The sequence below is a fragment of the Amphibalanus amphitrite genome, unplaced genomic scaffold, assembly GCF_019059575.1.
Source record: "Amphibalanus amphitrite isolate SeventyFive unplaced genomic scaffold, NRLGWU_Aamphi_draft 000422F_arrow, whole genome shotgun sequence".
Lineage (NCBI taxonomy): Eukaryota > Metazoa > Arthropoda > Thecostraca > Balanomorpha > Balanidae > Amphibalanus > Amphibalanus amphitrite.
The window spans coordinates 186723-194023 of NW_024881916.1; positions in this window are offsets into that span (position 1 = coordinate 186723).

Genomic DNA, 7301 nt, shown 5'->3' on the forward strand with positions numbered 1-7301 from the left:
AAGCCACTTTTTTTATTATCGTATATGAATGAAAATTGATAAGGCTTTAATCGTCATCAGACAGAATTGCGACTTTCAGTTGGGAAAATATCAAGGTCACTCTTTGAAAAAAGGTCAAGATGTCACGTGATCAAAATTTTCAAAAATCGAAAATCCGAGATAGCCAAAACGTTTGTTGGTTGATTGCGAGTTGAACCATATCAATTTTTTACCATAGAAAACCAATATTATCTGAGTTATAAGCCGCCAAACATAGGGTTGCAGCGAGACCTCCAGGAACTGCCCGAGGCTATATCTCGGAAACCGTTGTTCGAAGAAAAAAATCCTTGCCACAGCTGGGTTCCCCGCCCATCACAACCCGTTAGACCAATTTTAAGCAAAAAATAAAATATGCGGGTGTAAATTTTAAGTTTTTTTGGTCGATCTATCGTGGAATGCCCCCTTTGTCAGTGACGATGTGGACGGAGCTCGGCCTCTAACCCCGAGTCACTTTCTGTCCGGCAGAGTAGCCGGTATTCGAGCGTCTGTGGTTGATGATTCGGAACAGGTTTCAGCCTCGTCCCTGACTGAGAGGGACGTTGAGCGCCAGAACATGTTGGCGAAGTTCTGAAGTGTGTGGCAGACGGATTACCTCCGCAGCCTGCCGCATTCGGTTAGGAGGGAAGCTCCAGATAGGTTCCGTTGTTCTCATTCGGGAGGACAATGTCCCGAGGCTGCACTGGTTGATGGGAGTGGTCGAACACCTTCATCCGGGCAGTGACGGTGTCGTGAGAGCCGCCGACGTCAGGACGGCTCAGGGCGTTCGTACTCGGCCAGTGCAGCGTCTGCATGACTTGGAAGTCATCGATTAGGAGTATCTTACGTTCCGATGTACCGTGCTTTGATGAAGCGTTGCGAGCATTGTCATCGTTGCGAGTGTTATATCGTGTGTGTCTTGTCGTGTGTTAGTATTAAGTGAAGTGTCTTATCTCGTTTGCTGTTAGACCGTTAATGTATGTTACCGTTCTAACAGGTGTTACCGAATGTGAACCCGCCGCCAGTTTGACAGTCATGAGCGGCGATTGTGGCACCCCTGGCGGTGCGCTTTGGAAGTTGTAGTTGAGGGTCGCAACAGCTGTGGGTAGCGCCGGGAGGGCGGCCATAAGCGTGTGAGACGTGCCACGTGTCGGGCTGATGCCGATTTTGATTTTCGTATCGTTATCGTATCGACCATATCGTATCGAGTGTATCGTTCGGGTTGAAGATCAATACGACCTGAAGCTATCGTTACTCGTTTCGTAACAGTCAATGTACATAGTGATATAATAGCATGGTGTCCTGGTGCACTGCTCTCTTTTTCTACTTCTAGAGGACACATGGAAATTCAGAAGAGAAAACAGCTGGTCAATAACCAACCAGGAGGAACACAGCTATAGTCCTGACAAAAAATGGTTTAAATTAAACTTACTATCCCTCATATAAATCGAAGACTCGTGCTCCTTCGATAGAAAGTAGCACGAAAAACGGCGCACCAACGCCTATTTAATTCGTCCCATATTCCGGGAAAACATTGAAAAAATGACGAGATCTCCACCCAAATGTTTGGCAAAAGCCTTAAAAATTTGAAATCAACCAAGCAAAATGCTAATAAATGCAGAAACAGCAACAAATGCATGTTTTACTCGCCACTACCCTCCCGGGACCTCCGCACTCCGTCCCGACGATTCCGCACTGTAAACAAAGTCGGCGGTATCAAACAAGCATGGCCCATCACTAAAGTACTTTTAAGGATATTTACTTTTCGTTTTTGATGCTTTTTGCTTACAAAATGTTTGATAAAGTCTTATAAAACCATCGTTTGTCGGTAATTTTTTGTCAGTTTTCCACGACTCATTACTTTGAAAAATTACATCAATTACATCCACGCTAGGATTTAGACATCCACGCTAGATTATGTACCATAGGCGTAGGAACAGGGGGGGCCGGGGGGGCCATGGCCCCCCCACTTTTTAGCCATTTTTTTAAAGTAAAATCTTTATTTTTTATTTAAATACAAAACTAAGAGCAGGAAATGATTCAGCAAGGTGAGATGAGCACAAAACTGCAAAGAATTTCTTCATAGGGGTATTGGGGCTCCCACAAAGTGACATTGGAATTTCGCTGGCCCCCCCACTTTTCGTGAGGTTCCTACGCCCATGTTATGTACACTTCACTATGGCGAATTGAAAGCGACCAGGGGCGATAGTCGCATTTGCCTCATGTTCGGCGGAAATATGTAAGTTCCAACATATGCGCAACATTTTCTATATTTGGGTACGTTGACGTCGTCAGCGTGCCCATTTTTGGAAGATGCGTACCCAAGTATGGAAAATCCTTCCAAAAATGGAAGGCTTCCAAAAATGGAAGATTTGACCACAGTTTCCCCGACTGAAAAGGGCCATGCACCGGTTGTCAAACGGGTGGTTGTCAAAAATGGACAACAAACGTCGCCGATCTAGCTAAAAAATAGCTAAACGGTACATCAGGACTATCTAAAAAAACATCAGTGTACTTTGCACCACTATCTTCGAAAACATTTTGGAATTTTTGGGTCCTTCGCCTAAAAAATTTGCGAAAACTACGGGAAAAGCAGCGAAAATCACTACAATTCATCCCAAAAACATAACATGTACAACAAAAAAGTATATTGAAGCACACTTTGTGGTCTAACGAAGGTATTCTGTCATTTGAACCGCCCGAAAAAGGCGTGTGTGAACGTCAGATGGCTACAACGCCCCAACAGCAGAGACGGCCAAGCACCCGTCCAAAATCAAATTGTGAGACATTTTGAGCCACTGTGCACTCATTCGGCTTGATATGATTGTTGTGTTAAAGGAAATAGTTCACTTTTTAACATGGGTTTTGAACTGGAATAGCAGTTCCGTAGCTTGGGCTGAGACGAGCATAAATCAGGAGCTTTTACAGCCCAACGATCACCCTAGGCAAAGATATTCTATTTCTCGTCCCGAAAAAGGTGTCTTGCGTTGAGGATGTGTGCCTTGCATATATTTGCATCCAGTATGAAAAGAGCATGGGTACCGAAAATTCTTCAGAAACTAGAGAAATTATCTACGAGAACTCTAGAGAAATTCTCGTACTGATCAATAAGGACATTCAGGGGAACATTATCGCCCTTGCCAGTAAAACTAGTAAAAGGGCTAACTTTGCATGGTTCTTTAATCTTTAATGCATTATTTCACGCACTGGCGGATCCAGAGTCACCAGTGTGGGGCCCACAGAGTTGCAGGTAGGTAGCCGTCAGATGCGCTTGTGTAAAGGCCGCCGTCCACTGCGACGGAATTCCGTCCGGAGTCCGTCCGGAATGTCGCCGCACGCTGGCCGCATCCGGTCCGGATGCGGTCCGGATGCGGAGAGCAAAATAATGTTTCCTATCACTTATTACCAAATAAAATATTGCAAGTAACCAGCAGCGAATACTCTTGCCATTCTAAGGAAATAATTTTTACTTACTTAATGATGATCGAGTTCCAATTCTTCGTACAATTCACAATGTTTGCCTCCGATACGGCCCCAAACCACGTCTGTTCCGGACGTTCCGGATGCGTTTTCCGCAGAAAAGTTCAACGCGTCGGACATCACTCTTCCGTCTCCGTAGCAACCGCATCCGAAACGCATGCGGAGAGCTGACGGAAAATCAACAGCTGATTGCCGTTCGGATGCGGTCCGGACGGAGCGCACACGATTTCCGTACGGACCGGATGCGCCCATAGGGTTCTGTGTTAATTTCCGTACGGACCGCACGCGTTCCGCACAGTGGACGGCGGCCTTAAGACCTTCAGAGGCGCCAGTGTGGGGCCCTCAGAGCCGCCGCCGATGTAGGGCCTTAAGAAACATTGGTGTTAGTCCCTCAGATTGGTGGTGTTGGGCTCTCAGAGGCGCCGGTGTGAGGCCCTCACAGGCGCCGTTATGGGCCCTCAGAGACACTGGTGTGAAGCCGTTCCATGCGGGTATGGGTCAGGACCCTAATTAGAGCTGAGCTGACGCTTAATGGGTCAGCAAGAGCACTCAGAGGCCAGCACAGGGCTATCAGAAGTCGGAGTGGGGCCGTTATGGAGATGTGTGATGTGTGGCGACTCAGGAGCCCGTGACTCCGTGAGGTGCTCTCACGAGTCCTGCGGGTCTTATATCAGTCGAAATGAGGCACGCTTGGACCCTGAGCGGCCACTAATTGGCACTGCAGGGCCTCTCGGGCCCATAGGGCACCATGCATCTAATGAGGCGGCACGCGCCCCTTGTGCCCCCCCCCCCGCTTACGCTGCGCTGGCTGCGGCCATACAGGTAAATCGTATTCTAACCGTCCCTATTCCCAAGCATAGGCGGCGGCCGATTCCTGGCTTGCGCAATATGACTGCCGTCGTTACGCAATACGGTCAATAGGGTTGAAGCGGCATTGCTCCCTTGCAGGGTTGTATACCAATCAAGTCGATTGAATTGATTGATTTGTTTCAACGCGTATTTAGAGTTGATTGGATTGAGTCGATTGACTTTTCGAGATGACTGGTTGACTGACTCGTTTGACTTTAGCGACTGGTTGACTGATTTGATTCCCGAAAATTAGAGTGACTCGTATGATTGAGTCGATTGAATGGAAAGTTCAAATAAGTTTTAGTTGACGAAAAATAATGACACCAATTGATGACATCAAAGATCACAAAACTACACTGAAAACTGCTTGTCATCACAAGTGCAATATGGGGTAGATGGCCAAATAAAGAACAGGGCCTAAACATGAACAGCCAACTTTGACTTTCAACTGCAATAACTGCTCCAATCCTGGTGATAGAACCTGGCGATGCACCTACCTACCTTTCTGCACTCAACAGGAAACGTTTTTTTTTAATCCAGATGATAAAGTGCAAGGCCCTATATACTAATAAAGTGTGATTAATTAATAATTCACATCTCCACAGTCCACATCTCCTCAGAAACAACCCACTAAACTCTATAAATATATGAAACCCCTACAAAAATAGCTGAAACAAAAGCGCCGTTTTCGTCTCGCTAATTACGTTTACGTGCCTAATTAATAGCTAATTTGCTGCATTGTTTAATTTGCAGCAGAACGTTTGTTGATCATTTTCTCCTGAGAGCCTAAGCATAACATTTTTAATATATTTCATTTTCCTTAAAATATTTTACCGAATATTATTAAGTGGTTTTATATCAAATGAAATAATAATGAAAACGAATTTGGTGTTGAACAACCGATTTATTTTATGATGATCTACCATACTACATGATAATCAATGACGTCATCTTACCAAAATATCAGAAGACGTAGAATAAGGATTTATAAAAGCTTAGCATACTTATTACTTATTGGCAAAACGTTTTCATTATGTTCCTACTTCCTTTGTCCTTAACTTATCCTGTGGTTCCAGAGTCCCTGTCCTCTCCATTTCCTTTTAAATATATTTTTAATCCTCATCCCTATCCCCCAGTCCTAATAGTTTCAAATTGTATTGCAATGAAATGTTTTGAATTCCTCACATAGGTACCTAACATTGACATGCCACGTCCAGAGTCGTGGACAGCTAAATACTTCAAATCTCTTCCTTCCCAATCTGACAACATCCCACGTCTCAAATGCACATTGGGTGGAAAGATTTTTCAGGCTGCCCGTCAGTCTCTGTCTAACCGAAACCGTCACATGCACAATGCAGGTAAGATATTTATTTCTATTTCCCTATGGTTAATATGTTATTGATGCATGTTATCCATTAAAATAAACATGGTGTAGGGTAAATGGCCAAATCACGAACACTGCCAAAATCCGAGCAGCCAACTTTCAACTGCAATATCTGATATTTAGTGTAAATGGAGTTGGAATATGGCCAAAATTAAATTGACAACTTTTAGGTGAAAGGTGGTGATTTGGGTTAAGGGGCGAGTCAACTACTGGGTTATTTTGCACCCATTAAATGAAACTTCTGCTCAAATTCTACCCATTGAACCTCAATATCATGATCCACCTGTCGATCACTAGGTATCCTTCCTTATTACATGGAAACTTTGAATGGCATGGCAATTTATAATTTTAAATGACAATATTTTAATGTTTCTTCTGTAGGTAGGTAGGTAGGTAGGTACACCCGACTGCTATGGACACTTTTCCAAGTTGGTGGGGCAAAAAACCTAATGTATGTCTTGGTTTGAGTCGTTTGATTGAGTTGATTGATTCCTTTCATTGTCGCGTTTGAGTCGATTGAATCAATTCCCGAAAACTGCTCTGACTTGATTGATTTGATTGGTTTCCCAGATTTGTCGTGATTGAATTGATTGCTATTGATTGAGTCGTATACAACCCTGCTCCCTTGTGGTAAGAAGCAACATATTTTTAGACAAAATAAAGGCAATGACAACTAAATTGAGGTTACTAAAACGACTCTGATCACAAAAGTACCTAGTTACTAGGAAGGCTTTCTAATCAATTTTTATTTAATTCCTCGTTAAAGGCGTAAGAAGTGTAAGTCTGAATGGGGGGGGGGCATACTTGTTCTGAATGCCCCTCAGGCTCCTGTCCGGGGGGCATATGCCCCTAACCTATTAATTTGAGGACTCGTTTTAGGGCCTTGGGCGGGCGGGCGGGCGGATGGGGTCTGGGGAGACAGATAGACGGACGGACGAACATACGGAGAGACGGATGGACGGACGGACGGAGAATGGAGAAACGGACGGATAGATGGACGGACTGAGAGACGGAAGGTCGGACGGACGGACGGAGAGACGGACAAAGAGATGGACAGACGGACAGGTAGAGAGAGAGAGAGAGAGAGAGAGAGAGAGAGAGAGAGAGAGAGAGAGAGAGAGAGAGAGACTGAGAGAGAGAGGCAGAGAGAGAGAGAGACTGAGAGAGAGACTGAGAGAGAGAGAGAGAGAGAGAGAGAGAGAGAGAGAGAGAGAGAGAGAGACTGAGAGAGAGAGAGACTGAGAGAGAGAGAGAGACTGAGAGAGAGACTGAGAGAGAGAGAGAGAGAGAGAGAGAGAGAGAGAGAGAGAGAGAGAGAGAGAGAGAGAGAGAGAGAGAGAGAGAGACTGAGAGAGAGAGAGAGACTGAGAGAGAAAGAGAGACTGAGAGAGAAAGAGAGACTGAGAGAGAAAGAGAGACTGAGAGAGAAAGAGAGACTGAGAGAGAAAGAGAGACTGAGAGAGAAAGAGAGACTGAGAGAGAAAGAGAGACTGAGAGAGAGAGAGAGAGAGAGGGTGGTGAGAGAAAGGAGGATAAGTATGAAGGAAAAGACTAACAGAGACTTCAGGGAGGA